The sequence below is a fragment of the Trachypithecus francoisi genome, unplaced genomic scaffold (genome assembly GCF_009764315.1).
Source record: "Trachypithecus francoisi isolate TF-2019V2 unplaced genomic scaffold, Tfra_2.0 Lachesis_group1, whole genome shotgun sequence".
NCBI lineage: Eukaryota > Metazoa > Chordata > Mammalia > Primates > Cercopithecidae > Trachypithecus > Trachypithecus francoisi.
The window spans coordinates 147,499,643-147,515,935 of record NW_022681454.1 but is presented as its reverse complement, the minus strand read 5'-3'; the positions used below and the strand labels follow the sequence as shown (position 1 = coordinate 147,515,935).

Below are 16,293 nucleotides of genomic sequence, written 5' to 3'. Positions count from 1 at the left end.
GCTATATGTTTGTCTTTCACATATATTAGTTATTCCTTAGTTGCTTGACTTTCTTTAATCCTTAGCCTTATTTTTCCACCAGTAAGTACATTTTTAATGTTTTAATGTTTTATTTTGTCTGGGATATTTATTTGTAACTTATTTATTATGTCTATAAAGCTTATGTTTTGTTTCTAATTTTGTTTATTTAGGACTTTAGCCTCTTTCCTTAGTCACTTACTTTATTTTGAATTTTATTTGCATTATGTTTTTGTTATGTTGTTCAATAGAAAAAATAATCATGAAGAATTTTCTTTGAGTTATACTTTCTCATCAGATTTTTTGTCTTCTATATATTAAAGTTTTATTTTAAATCTATTAACTTATTTATTTGTTGATTGATTGGTGCTGCATGTTTGTGTAGCTACCATGCTTTTTTGTTTCATTGTGTTCATTGTTAGAATGCTCTGTGCAGATATTCTGTTGGCTTACACAACAGGATATCTTAGTGACTTATTTTCCTCTCCATCCTTTGTGTAAAGGTAATATTTCCCCCATCTGAGCTACAGTTTGATTTTTGTAGAATATCCTATAGCCTATCATGAAGAGAAAGCACTATTTGAAATAGGTGAGGGGACTTTCTTAGAAATCCTCAATTTTTTTCTAAGATTTTGTTGAATATTTCCTACCAAGTTCATTCTATCTCGTTAGACTATAGACAGTTCTCATGGGAAAATGTGCTTAGGCTTTGAATCATTTTCCTCAGTCATTTAAGAGAAGAGAGTCGAGTCGAGTTTACTTCAGTTTTAGTGAATCAGCACCATTTTTCAATTTCTTGCTTCATCAGTATTTGTTCTGTAAGTTTTTCTGACATCTCCAGATAGAAGGAGAAAGAGGTAATATTACCTACTCAATTTGTTTCTCTCTGTATTTGAAGGCATTAAGAAAATTATCAGAATTTTGTCAACTTACCAATGTTGCTTTGGGGGCATGGGGACATGATTAAGAACTAAGCTTTGTTGCTCCCTCAGTTCTAGAACCAGTTTGTTTTTGTTCCCCTTGGCAACCAATTTTTTGATGTTTGGTGATTTATGGTGTGTTCCTTACATTGTTTCATTATTTTTAAAAATTATTTTTGTTATTTATTTATTTATTTTTTGCTGATTTGTTTTTGGAATTGAGGAAGAAAAAAAATGTAATTGCAATATCAGCCTACCATCCTAACCTGGAATCTATTTCTTAGTGTACTTTCTAATTAATTATGGAGAAGTTTTCTTTGTTGTAACTGTGGGTTAAGAGTGCACTTTTTTTAAATTTGAAATTTAGTGATTGTGGTGGTGGGTAGTGTATGTGTTCTTTTGTGTATGAATGAGAGAGAATAATGGAGTAAACGTAGAATTAGTGTATGAATGAGAGAGAACGAGGAAGGTGGAAATGTGGAATTGAAAATTGAAGAAATGTTTCTAAAACACTCTGTCGTGAAAGAGATTAAATTGATTTAATCTGAACAGTATATATATTTTCGATTTAGGTAAAGAATGATGGTGCCAACAGTAGCTAATATTTCATGAATCCTTATGCTATTTCAGTAGCTATTAGAGGTGTGTATAAGTAGTAACTAATTCTTACAACAAACCTCTGAGGTCTACTGATATTATCCCTCATTTTATAAGTTTGAAAATAGCATAAAGCAGAAATAATCTAGAGTTACAGCTTGGATCCATATCCGGGTAATCTGTCTTCCAATTACTAATCTATGAATTTGGTTCAAATTTTATTAGATTTCTAAAGAATGTGTGAATAAGATCTAATCCTGGAATACATTACAGCTTTATTCTAAGCTATTTAATTTTATGTTTTGTCTAATACAGTTTTTCATTTTAATCATTATTGTGCTGTGAGATTTACAATATTGTATAGTAATATTTTAAGGTGTTACAATAAAATATCTAAATAAAACAAAAAATATTTCCAAATAAACATTGTTTTTACTTAAAATTTTAGCAAAGAAAATATATTTGTTCATGTCTTCTACATCAGAGTCAATTTTAAGAGAGCAAATGTATATTTTTTCTTGTGTATACTAGTCTTTACCCTTTTTCAACAAACTTCAATTGGTTGAAGCATGTTCATGTTTTAACTGTATTGCTCTTAAACAATACTCTGCAGGATGAGGCATTTTTTTTTTTTTTGAGACAGCTTATATTTTAAAGGTTATCTGTATTCAGCCTTGAATTCATGCTGTACGTTCTTAAATAATATAACTGAATTTTATCTACTGCTAGTTACCTCCTTCTGCAAAAAAAGAGATGTTGTCATCTCTTGAATGTACCATTTGTGGTTGCAAAGCAGCTGACTTGTTTCATTTATTATCAAAGGATTGATGACAGTGTAGATCTGCAATGTGCATCTCTTTAGTTCATTGCATGCTTATCATTGGAGTGGGATATCCTTGACGTTTTATGCTGTTGGTTTATGGAGAGGTTCCATGAATGTCATGACATCATTATTAGCTGTACATCTTAACTTTGTTTCTGAATCTTATGGTTATAAACAGAATATTTATGAAAAAAATTATGTCATGCAGAACATTGTACCTTGTAAACATTGTGCATGTGTTAATATACACGTTTCCTGGCAATCATTTTTGTAAAGAATGTTGTCTTTCAGAATTTTAGTTTCTTTGAACTAATGTGATATATCTGTAAAACATATGTGCTGATGATTATCACTTAGTGATTTTACTTTTAGGAATGTATATGAGTTAAAATCCACTTCAGTAAGAATTTTCAAATGTTCTTTGGGCCAATGTTGCTTTGAATTTTATCTAACATGCTGTAGAGCTCACTTGTTGCTAGCTTCAGTAGAACTGCAAACCAGGTGGTCTCTCAGTTTTTTTGAAGTAATGAAAATGGAGTCTTTTTTTATTAAATAAAGACCATGAAAACACTGATTATTATTATGATTATTATTACCATTATTATTTTGAGACAGAGTCTCACTGTGTCACCCAGGCTGGAATGTTGTGGTGCAGTCTTGGCTCACTGCAACCTGAACCTCCTGGATTCAAGTGATCTTCCCACCTCAGCCTCCCAAGTAGCTGGGACTACAGGTGCACACCACCACACCTGGCTAATTTTTGTTTTGTTTTTTGTAGAGATGGAGTTTCATCATATTGCCCAGGCTGGTCTCAAACTCCTGAGCTTAGGCCTCCCAAAGTGCTGGGATTATATATATGAGCTGCTATGTCTGGCAAATATAGCAGTCTATATATATTTTTAGATGAAGAATTCAAATATGTTTTTCCAATTAGCAAGCAAAATATTTTTATTAAAATAGTGAACATTTTTGTGAGTACTTTTAAATTTTTAAAAATAAACATTTTTATAGTACCACTTATTTTTCTGAATTCTTAACAAATATAAAATAAATTATCAAACAATCCTTTGAGGTAAATGTTATTATTTTCAGCCCACTTTCACATAAGAGAAAACTATAGCGAGGCTCAGTGATTTGTTCTAGGTCATATAGCTAGTATGTAATGAAGCTTGAACTTGAACCCGGTAGTCTGATACCCAGTATAAACTGATGATCTTTTTGCATGTGGCCTCTCTAATATCTCTATTAAGTGATTTAGTACGCATTGTCTCATTTCAGTACCACGACACATCTTTGATGTATGTATGCAAGGTAGATTGAGTGAATGTGATTTAGCTTTGATCACAGAACAATTAAATCCATGATTCTGAACTGGAACCCAGGTTTCATAACAATAACCCAGGACAGTCTGTCCCCATTGCCTCTGTCGACTTCATGGCAGTGTTTTCCTATTGTAATAATATATTATATTATTGAACATATTCTTGACAGTTCTAAGGAATGTGAAACATTTTAACAATTACATATTTTAGTGTTATGTATTTTAGGGTAATGTATATACCAATTTTAGAGCTAATCATGATAAATTATTCAATTTTTCGCCTAAGTGGTTGCTTTTTTCCTCAGTGATGGATTTTTAAATTTAAAAATGTTTATTTTTCTAATTATAAAAATGAAGTATTTTTTAATATAGGAAATTTAGAAAATAAGAAATGTAAATAATAAAAGTCATTTATTGTCTAGCTTGAACATCTGTTTATCTTTGTTGGATTTTGCTTTTTGTTTTTGACTAATTTGAAATAACTATAGATGTAAAACAAGTTGCAAAGCTAATGCAAAGGTCCTATCTATTTTTTACCCTAGTTTCTTTTTTTTTGAGACGGAGTTTCGCTCTGTCGCCCAGGCTGGGGTGCAGTGGCCTGATCTCAGCTCACTGCAAGCTCCGCCTCCCGGGTTTATGGCATTCTCCTGCCTCAGCCTCCCAAGTAGCTGGGGCTGCAGGCACCCACCACCACGCCCAGCTAGTTTTTTGTATTTTTTAGTAGAGACGGGGTTTCACCATGTTAGCCAGAATGGTCTCGAGCTCCTGACCTCGTGATCTGCCCGTCTCGGCCTCCCAAAGTGCTGGGATTACAGGCGTGAGCCACCGTGCCCGGCCCCCTATTTTCTTTTTGTTTTATACACATATACTCATTTAACTTATTAACTGAATCTACCCATTCACCAAATTAGAGTCATATGCATGCTTCTTTAAAATCTGACAATAAAATAATGTATTGCTAGCAATTTGCCGTTTGTGAAAATTTTTGAAAATGTGATTTGTGGCCGGGCGCGGTGGCTCAAGCCTGTAATCCCAGCACTTTGGGAGGCCGAGACGGGCGGATCATGAGGTCAGGAGATCGAGACCATCCTGGCTAACACGGTGAAACCCCGTCTCTACTAAAAAATACAAAAAAACTAGCCGGGCGAGGTGGTGGGCGCCTGTAGTCCCAGCTACTCGGGAGGCTGAGGCAGGAGAATGGCGTGAACCCGGGAGGCGGAGCTTGCAGTGAGCTGAGATCCGGCCACTGCACTCCAGCCCGGGCGACAGAGCGAGACTCCGTCTCAAAAAAAAAAAAAAAAGAAAATGTGATCTGTAACAGCTACTTATATTTCCAATATAAATATGTACTTATTTATGTTATCAGTCTCCATTCTTACACATTTAAATTATGTATATTTTGCTTTTGTAAATAAAGCTTTGAGGAATTTAGTGTTCAGAAATCTTTATTTACGTTTCTGATTTTTTAGTTGACCAAAGTCTTTTTTTTTTTTTTTTTTTTGAGACGGAGTCTCGCTCTGTCGCCCAGGCTAGGGTGCAGTGGCCGGATCTCAGCTCACTGCAAGCTCCGCCTCCCGGGTTTACGCCATTCTCCTGCCTCAGCCTCCCGAGTAGCTGGGACTACAGGCGCCCGCCATCTCGCCCGGCTAATTTTTTGCATATTTTTTTTTAGTAGAGACGGGGTTTCACCGGGTTAGCCAGGATGGTCTCGATCTCCTGACCTCGTGATCTGCCCGTCTCGGCCTCCCAAAGTGCTGGGATTACAGGCTTGAGCCACCGCGCCCGGCCGACTAGTCTTTTAAGTGAAAATCTAGGATCAGAGAATGAATTTTGAGAAACTTTATACTTTTTTCTTGTTTCTCTGTTCCATTGCGATAATTGAATAATTTTCAGTTTGATAAATAAAAGCATGTAGAATCTTGTTTAAAGTTCGCATTGCATTTAATTTCTAGTGAGAATGAACACTGCTTCATTATAATCATGATAGTTTTAATGTTTTTAACGTCTATTTGTTTCCTTTGCTCATTAAAACAAAATCTGTGTTAGTGATTTTCTTACTGATTTTTATATGACTTTATATGATAAGGGTTTTTTCCTCTGTTTTATTTGTTGTAATATTTTCCCCCAGAACTTTCTTTTTATCATGATTTGTATTATAGATTTATAGTCTCTTAAATTGTAATACAATTTAATTTAAAGTTTTTCCTTTATTATTGCTTTCCTTATTTTTAGGTTTAGTAAATTATTTTACATTTCAAGATTATTTAAGTGTTCTCTTGTGTATTCTAGATTTTCTGTGGTTTTATACATATATACGTATATATGTATATATGCATACATACATATATATGTATATATGCATACATACAGATATACATATATACGTATATATGCATACATACAGATATACATATATGTATATATGCATACATACAGATATACGTATATATGTATATATGCATACATACATATATATGTATATATGCATACATATATACTTTTTTCTTGTTTCTCTGTGGTTTTATATATTTATATATAAAAAAATTTTAACAATTTTTATTGGTTTTATATATATTTATATATGTGTTTTAAATATATATATATTTTATGTGGTTTTATATCTAGAAAATCTAGAATATATATAATAAATATATAAATAATATATATAAATGTATAGAATATATGTAAGGATATATATATTATTATTATTATTTTTGAGACAGTGTCTCACTTTGTTGTCCAGGCTGTAGGGTGTTAGCGTGATCATGGCTTACTGCAGCTTTGACCTCCTGGGGTCAAGTGATCTCAGCCTCTTGAGTAGTTGGCCCCACAGGTGTGTGCCAGCATGCCTAGCTAATTTTTTAAAAAACTTTTTGTATTGACGGGGACTCGCTATGTTGCCCAGTCTGGTCTCAAACTCCTGGGCTCAAACAATCCACCTACCTCAGCCTCCTAAGCAGCTGGGACTACTGGTGTGTGACACCGTGCTTGCCTAATTTTCTGTTTTTGGAAGAGATGGGGGTTTCACTCTGTTGCCCAGGCTGGTCTCAAACTCTTGGGCTCAACTAATCCTCCCACTTTGACCTCCCAAAGTGCTGGGATTGCAGGCATAAACCAATGTACCTGATTGATTTTTAATCTTTAAAATATCTGATATATTTTTATTTGTATTATATAAGACTCTAATCTTATTTTCTTTAAATGCTTTTAATCAGTTTCTCCAAAACGATCTCTCTTTGGTTTGCCAAGCTTTCTTTTTTACATATGACTCTCATGTTTCTTAGGGACTAATTCAAGGGTTTATATTGTGTTTCATAAATTTTTTTCCTTATCATTCATCACCCAGTCATTAAGTTAATGGAACATTTTTTTGGCTTTTCTCTTTTTATTATGTAAATATAAAAATATATAAAAGTAGAGGGAATAGTATAATGAACACCCATTATCTACGTTTAACAATTTGCTTGATTTTTATTTCTTGCTGAAGTGTTTTGAAGTACATTATAGACTTTGTGACAATTGACCACTTAGTACTTTAGTATGAATCTTTAAAACATGAGGATGTTTTCCTATATAGTTACAATATCATTATCATTTGTAAAAATCAGTGACAATAATTCACGAATGTGTTCTAATACTTAATATCCTGATTTCCCTAGTTGTTTTAAAAATGTCTTTACTACCCTAATTCTTCTAGCAGGTATCCATTGAAGAACCACACATTACAAATAGTTGTTAAATTTCTTTAATTTTTTAAAAAAATTGTTGGGACAACCAAAACTTACAGAAATGTCTCAAGTACTGAACAATATTTTAAAAAACAAATTTAATGAGATATAATTCATATAATTTACAATTCACCCATTTAAAGTGTACAATTCATTGGTTTTTAGTGTGTTGACAGATCTGCCACCATCATCACAATCAATTTTAGAACAGTTTAATCACCCCAAAAAGAAACCCTGGACCGTTTATTAGTCACTCCCCATTTGTCCCCAAATTACCGCTAGACAACCATGAATCTGCTTTCTGTCTCTAATTGATTTGCCTGTTCTGCTGATTTGATAACATTGTAATTATAGTTTTATATGATATGCAGCGTTTTGTGATTGACTTGTTTTACTTAACGTAGTATTTTCAACTTTAAGAATAGATCTAGGGATGAAAGAAGGTAAGATTTTAGGATGGGACACTTTCTGGAATTTAGTTCATTTATGTTTCTTTGCATCCTATCATTAGTGTTGGAGCAGTAATTTCTTGCAACTTTTGTACATCCTACTTAGAAGCCAACATCCATCTAAATGTTTAAAATTTAAATACTGTTTTAAAGATGGATAATATATTCATAGTTCTAAGCATACAAAAGAGTTTACAGGAAAAACTTTTCTGTCTTAGGGGAATCAGTATTATCAGTTTCTTATGTTCCCCTCTGCCCCTGAAATATTTTATACAGGGCATACAGATACGTTTTGTATTCTTTTACATGGATGAATGTATCATGTACATACTGTTGTGTACCTTGCTTTTTTCTTTTTTACTTAAAGTGACATCTTCATGTGAGCATATACTGAGCATTCTGATTTTTTGTGCTTTCTATAATCAGTATATATTTTTATATCTCTATCTTTATTATAAGAGGTCTTCATTATTTGACATTTATGTTCTTTCTATTTGACATTTATGTTACATGCTCCTGTTTATAATTTTGTATTCTGCATTTTGTTGATACGTATTTATATAGGTAGCTATTGAATTTTATATTTTTCTTTATCATCTGTTAAATTATATTGTGTTCTTAATGTCATCCCTAAAAATAATGCTGTATATTAATAAATTTTTAAAACCCATCTTATATTATGTGGATAAATCCTACCAGATGAAGAGTGCGTTTTTTTGTTTTGTTTGTTTGCTTTCTTGGTTTTTTTTGAGATGGGATCTCATTCTGTCATCCAGGCTGGAGTGCAGTGGCCCAGTTTGACCTGACTGTAACTTCTGCCTTCCGGGCTCAAAAGGTCCTCCCACCTCAGTCTCCTGAGTAGCCACCACTCCCAGCCAATTTTTGTATATTGTGTAGAGATGGGGTTTCTCCATGTTGCACTGGCTTGTCTTGAATTTCTGGCCTCAAGTAGTCCTTCCGGGCCTCCCAAAGTGTGGGAATTACAGACTTGAGCCATCGCTTGCGTCCCTAGGGTATTTTTTTTTTTTTTTGACATAACCATTTCTAACTTTAAAGGATTTTTAAAACTATTTAAAAGTGTTCTTGGTTTCTTTTGTAATAGGCCAATGTTATGAAATAAATAGATTGGCCCTTTTGTTTTTTCAAAGGGCCACGTCTGGGACTTACTTATCCACTGGGTAAGTTAATTGTTCTCTAATTCATTTGTAACTGGTGGTGACTATATTGTTTCTCTCCTGCATTTGTTTTGTTTTGGTTTCGTTTATTTGAATGCTTAGTTTCACCTCTTTTTAAGTGATAAAACCAAGTCAGGGTATGAATTTTCTTCTGTTAACCGCAGTAGTTTCATCCTTTTTTTTTTTGTTTGTTTTAGCGCGATGTTCTCATTTTTATGTTGTGAATAGTCGGTCTTTTTTAATGTAGTAGTTATTTATTTTCCAGGGAATTTGTACTTTATTATTAATTCAAATTTTGTTATTCTTTTCTTATTTTGTTACCTTATGAGCAGATAGTATGGTCTGTAGAATTTCTGACTTTCAAATTTATTGAGGAGTTTTAGTTGGCCTAATTTGATATGCTTGTTTTTATAGGCTTTTATGTATATTTTAAAAAAGAGGCACTATAATAAACCATAACATTCTGATCTATAATCATAATAAAATTTCCACTAAGATATTTTAAAGAACTCAGAGAAATGATTATCAGGTTCATTTGAAAAAAATTAATTAATATTCTAGTCTCTTCTGCATGAAGATCAGGAAGGCATGATTAGCTCTGTGGAAATTAAATGTGGGGATTGTATTATGGCTCAGGTATCAGAACACAGCATAACATTTTTCAGGTTTCTGAAGATAATAATTTTCTGGTGTTTTAAACATACCAGACAATGTCAAAAGAGTGTATCAGTAGATTCGTCATGTTAGATATTTCTACAATGAAAAGTTAACAAACATTAAAACTGAAAATAAAGAAAAAATTTGGGTGAAGAAATTTTACTTATTTTTAAATATGTAAAATAAAATTTGAGAATATCAAGATTCATAGACAATTGGGAAAGGTATGAACAGGAAGGAGAATACCAGTTGTAATGAAAAAATGCAAATTAAAGTGACGAAACTATTCAAATACCTTTTCTATCAATGGATGAACAGATAAAAAGTAAGTTTTCCATACAAGGAAATATTATTCATGTGTATGTACTTGTATAGTGTGTGCTTGTATATATTATATATTTATATAGATGTATATATATAAATTCTAAGATTTGAAATCACAAGTTGTATAAATAAAATTCTTATGTCAGAGATTTGTTATGAAGAAGAAAATATAATTCTCCAACAGATATTCCTTTCAACAAGTTTTATTCTTAGATATTCATTTAGTGTTTTGATTGTTTTTTCTGTCTAATTAAAGACAAATAGTGTTACCTATTTTGTTTCATATTTAATATTAATTCATAACTTCTGTTATATTAACGGTCTAGGTTTAAATATTAAAAAAATATTTTGTTGTTGCTTTGGGTCTAAAACTGTAATGTATTCCTAATCTGTAGATTTTTTCAGGATCATGTGTATTATCCATATATTTTTGAATTCTAAGTTTTGTATTATTGGATACTGTAAAATTTCTTCATACTTTTACATGACTTCCTGCATTCTTTCTAAATCATGTTCAGCAGCCAACTTCTCTGCATGATTTCTCTTCAGTAATTAAATTTAGCACTTCCAGCTGCTGAAAAATTTGTCAGCCTTTTCTGTTCATTTGTGTTTCCTCATGCGTAAAATGTAAGACTTCCACATATTTTTAATTCTTTCAGAGTACAATTATATAGGCTGAGTTCAGCAGTTATATACTGTGAATGGTTTGCTTTCATCAACCTTAAAAAGGAATCAAAATATTAATCTTACTTGTTTATTTAAATGTGAACCTGATGTATATCAGATATGTAATCACACTGAGTGGCTTCCTTCTGGTAGTTTAGAAGGTATTTAGATTTTTTTTTTCTTTTTTTTTTCTTTGAGATGGAGTCTCGCTCTGTTGCCCAGGCTGGAGTGCAGTGGTGTGATCTCGGCTCACTGCAACCTTTGCATCCTGGGTTCAAGCAATTCTCCTGCCTCAGCCTCCCGAGCAGCTGGGACTACAGGCACACACCACCATGCCCAGCTAATTTTTGTATTTTTAGTAGAGACAGGGTTTCAACATGTCGGTCAGGATGGTCTCAATCTCTTGACCTCGTGATCTGCCCGCCTCAGTCTCCCAAAGTACTGGGATTACAGGTGGGATTCACTGTGCCAGGCCTACATTTTGTTTTCTTAGAATATCTTACTAGATTATTATTATTATTTTTTTTTTTTTGAGACGGAGTCTTGCTCTTTCACCCGGGCTGGAGTGCAGTGGCCGGATCTCAGCTCACTGCAAGCTCCGCCTCCCGGGTTTTACGCCATTCTCCTGCCTCAGCCTCCGGAGTAGCTGGGACTACAGGCGCCCGCCACCTCGCCCGGCTAGTTTTTTGTATTTTTAGTAGAGACGGGGTTTCACCGTGTTAGCCAGGATGGTCTCGATCTCCTGACCTCGTGATCCGCCCGTCTCGGCCTCCCAAAGTGCTGGGATTACAGGCTTGAGCCACTGCGCCCGGCCGATTATTTTTAAAGATACGTAATTTCAGACACCTGTTTTCTCTTTTTAAGCATAGATATAAGCAGTTACACAGATCTACACGTTGAACTGATTACCATCATTATTTAATAAGTCTTTGATTATAACATAGCAGAGTAATTTTAAATAGAATAAATAGGCTGGATGTGTTGGCTCACACCTGTAATCCCAACATATTGGGAAGTTGAGGCAGGAGGATCACTTTAGTTCAGGAATTTGAGACCAGCCTGGGCAACATAGGGTGACACCATCTATACAAAAAAATTTAAAAAAAATTCACTGAGCATGGTGGCATGCATCTGTCATCCCAGCTCTTGAGTCCAGGGTGTCAAGGCTGCAGTGAGCCATGATGGTTCCACTACACTCCAGCCTAGGCAATAGCATGAGACCCTGTCTCAATAAAAAGAGAAACAAAAAGAATAAATAAATCTATGTCTTTTATTTTACAGTACTTTATTTAAGAAACTGTAAAGCAATTATATGAGGGATGCTTTTTGATGTAGATAGTGTTTTTGGAAGGTGTTTGCTGATATCACCAAGTCACATATCTGTCTAAAGAGAGTATTATGCCTGTTATTCAGTGCTCTTTATTTTCCATTACTTTAAGCACTTCTTGTAGGTAATGTCGTTCTTTGTAATATAAGCATATACATACAGCTCACTAGTTTTAATATCTCAAATGGCCATTCTTTAAAATATTAATGGGTTCATATATAAGCAACCAATAGAAACCTGGATATAGTTTTCACTTGTGGGTTTATTTAAAATTATAGTACATGTTATATTTCAGGTCCCTTATTGAGATTCTGATTTGACCAACGGATGCATGGTGTATGATTATTTAGGCAGTTTTAAGTATTTACTGGCCTTATTTCCGAAATCTACTTTGCTTTTCTGTTCTTTACCTTACATAATATTGTTAAATACAATCTGCTTACATAATAAAATGACATGATATAAAATAGAAGGGTAGTAACAATGCAAATATTTTTGATTAAATTGTTAATTACCTTTAATTGCCCATTGTTTTTAGCAGAGTATCAGCCCATCAGTGATGACAACCATAAAATTCTTATCAGAAAACATAGTGGTAAACATTTATGACTTTGGATTTGGAAATAGTTTCTTAGAATACTATGAGCATGAAGGAGAAAATAAAAATTAGATAATTGGGCCGGGCACGGTGGCTCAAGCCTGTAATCCCAGCACTTTGGGAGGCCGAGACGGGCGGATCACGAGGTCAGGAGATCAAGACCATCCTGGCTAACACGGTGAAACCCCATCTCTACTAAAAAATACAAAAAACTAGCTGGGTGAGGTGGCGGGTGCCTGTAGTCCCAGCTACTCGGGAGGCTGAGGCAGGAGAATGGCGTAAACCCGGGAGGCGGAGCTTGCAGTGAGCTGAGATCCGGCCACTGCACTCCAGCTTGGGCGACAGAGCGAGACTCCATCTCAAAAAAAAAAAAAAAGATAATTGGATGTCATCAAAATTAAAAATTTTGTGCATCACAAGATATTTTAATCAAGACAGTGAAAAGACAGTCTACAGTATAAGATTTGCAAATTTTTTTTTACTTGATAGAAGGTTTCTCTCTCTCTCTCTGTCACCTGGGCTGGAGTGCAGTGGTGAGATTGTGGCTCATTGCAGCCTTGACCTCCTAGGCTCAAGCAATCCTTTTGCCTCCAGCCTCCTGAGTAACTGGGACTCCAGGCATGTGCCACCATGCCTAGCTGATTTTTTTTTTTTTTTTTTTTTTGTATTTTTGGTAGAGAAAGAGTTTTGTAACGTTGCCTAGCTGGTCATGAACTCCTGAGCTCAAGCAATCCACCCTCCTCGGCCTCCCAAAGTGCTGGGATTACAGGCATGAACCACAGTGCCCAGCTTGAGATTTGCAAATATTATATCACTTACATACTGAAGTCTTATGTTCAGAATATGTAATAACTCTTCCCATTTAAAAACAAAAAGACAATCCAATTAAAAAATGAGCAAAGGACTTGAGTTGATTTTTCTCCAAAAATGAAATACAAATTGCCAACAAAGACATGAAAATATGTTTAATATTATTTGGACACATTTAGGAAACTGCAAATCCAAACCATGACCACCCACTAGAATGGCTAAGGTAAAAAGACAATGACGAACATTGGTGAAGATGGAACCTTCATATGCTGTTGGTGGAATGTAAAATGGTGTAGCTGCTATGAAAAACAGTTTCGCATAAACTGTTTTCTCAAAAACTTAAACATAGACTTACCATGCAACCCAGCAATATCACTTCTATATATATACCCAAAAGATTTGAAAGTTGTTACTCAGACAAATACATGTATGTGCACGTTCATAGCAGACTATTCACAATAGCCAAAATGTGGGAAAAAAACTTTGGTGGTTAATTTCATGTGTTAACTTGACTGGGCTATGGGGTACCCAGAGTAACGATTATTTCTGGTTGTGTCTGTGGGGGTGTTTCCAAATGAGATTAGCATCTGAATTGGTTGACTCAATATAGTACTTTGCTGTCAGTCTAATGGTAAATCTTTGTCAGCTTCCTTCATATATTGTCTCTCTTTTGTCTGAGCTTCCTCATGGTGACCTGGCTTCAAGGGAATGTGTTTCCTTCACCATCACCACCACCACCACCACCACCACCACCACCACCCTCCCTTGAAACTTCTCAATGGGAACCATTGACCTCAGTGTAACCAAAGCCAATGTTTATCTATTTTTTTTTTCATTTTCATAAACCTCATCTCAGTATCTGATGCTGTTGACTGTTCTCCCTTTCCTGACCATCAGCAGAATCTTATTCGCTCTCTTAATCACTCCTTCTCCATTGCATTTTTTTCTTTTTCTCTATTGTGTTTACATACTGGATTTCCTTGGGACTTTATCCTACACCTTCTCTTTTTGTTTAGATTTGCTAGTTGATTCAGTCTGTTTCCATAGCTCTTACATGTTATAATATTCTCATTTAAAAATCAGAAACTTTAGTTCAAATTCTTTTTCTGAGTGCCATACATGTTCAACCTAATTTTATATATGTACTTGGCTGTCTCACAAACATCACAGTACTGTGTAACTGGATTGTTAAGAGCAAGGGCTCTGGATTCAAACAACCTAAGTTTTGGTATTTTTACTAATACGTTTCAAATTTTTAACCTTTTTGAGTAACTTCTTAGCCCTCAGTTTTCTTATTTGTGAAATTAAGGGTTGTAATGCAGTTGTGAGAAGTAAGATCCATTTGGAACAGTGTCTGGCATATAGTGAACACTCAATAAATGTGAGCTGCTATGGGTTGAGTATTGTTAATTCAAAACTCTGAAATTCAAAATGCTCCAAAATCTAAAACTTTTTGAGTGCTGACATGAATTTTAAAGGAAATACTCAATGGAGCATTTTGGATTTTGGATTTTTAGATTAGGGATGCTCAAGCAGTAAATATAATGCAAATATCCCAAAATCCAAAATACAAAATACTTCTGGCCCCAAGTATTTTGGGTAAGGAATACTCAACTTGTATAATCTTCATTGCATGATCATTAATATTTCAAAAAGAATTCTTGATTTTCATTTACCCTAACCTTCCAAATCATAAAGATAAGAGTCATCCTTGAATTCTTTGTTTTCCTCTTAGCCATGCATTCAAATATCCTGGGAATTCAATCTTTATATTTTCTCTTGAAATTATATACTTCTTACATCATTTCACTCACTTTAGATCTGATAACTGTCTTTCATCTGGATGACAACAACAGACTTTTTTTTAATTTTTAAGTTTTGTGGGTATATCATATATATATGTGTGTGTGTGTGTGTGTGTGTGTGTATGTGTATAATTATTTTTATTTTTTTGAGATGGAATCTCACTCTGTTGCCCAGGTTGGAGTGCAGTGATGTGATCTCGGCTCACTGCAACCTTTGCCTCCCAGGTTCAAGCGATTCTCCTGCCTCAACCCCCTGAGTAGCTGGGATTATAGGTGCACACCACCACACCTGGCCAATTTTTGTATTTTTAGTAGAGGTGAGAGTTTCACCATGTTGTTCTGGCTGGTCTCAAACTCCTGACCTTGTGATCCACCCGCCTCGGCCTCCCAAAGGTAGGCATATATATTGATGGAGTACATGAAATATTTTGATATGGGGATGCAATGTGAAATAATCACATCATGGAAAATGGGATATCCATCCCCTCAAGTATTCATCTGTTACAAACAATCCAATTATACTATTTTACTTATTTCAAAATGTACAATTAAATTCAAATCCTCTCTTCTAGCTATTTTGAAATGTACAATACAATATTGTTAACCACAGTCACCCTACTGTTCATTAGAACATACTTAGTTCTTCAATCCAACAGTAATTGCGTGCCTGTTGACCAACCTCTCCATGTCTCCACTTTCCGCCTACCCTCTTCAGCCTCTAGTAACTACTATTCTATTCTGTACTTCTCTGAAATCAACTTTTTTAGGTTTCACATATGGTGGGGTCATTTGGTGTTTGTCTTTTCGTACCTGGCTTAATTTACTTAACATAATGTCTTCCAGGTCTATCCATGTTGTTGCAAATGACAGGATTTCATTTTTTAGGGATGAATAATATACCATTGCATATGTATACCACATTTTCTTTATCCATTCATGTATTGATGAATCCTTAGGTTGATTCCATCTTCGACTATTGTGAATAGTGCTGCAATAAACATGGTAATGCAGATATCTCTTTGGCATGTTGATTTTATTTCCTTTGGCTATGTACCCAGTAGTGGGATTGCTGCAT

General features: G+C 34.4%; 1 protein-coding gene across 4 annotated transcripts in view; it reads left to right on the top strand.

Moving 5' to 3' along the window:
- The window catches only part of LRBA (LPS responsive beige-like anchor protein), a 787,299-nt gene that overhangs the window by 309,041 nt on the left and 461,965 nt on the right, over positions 1–16,293 (top strand). The window lies entirely within an intron of this gene.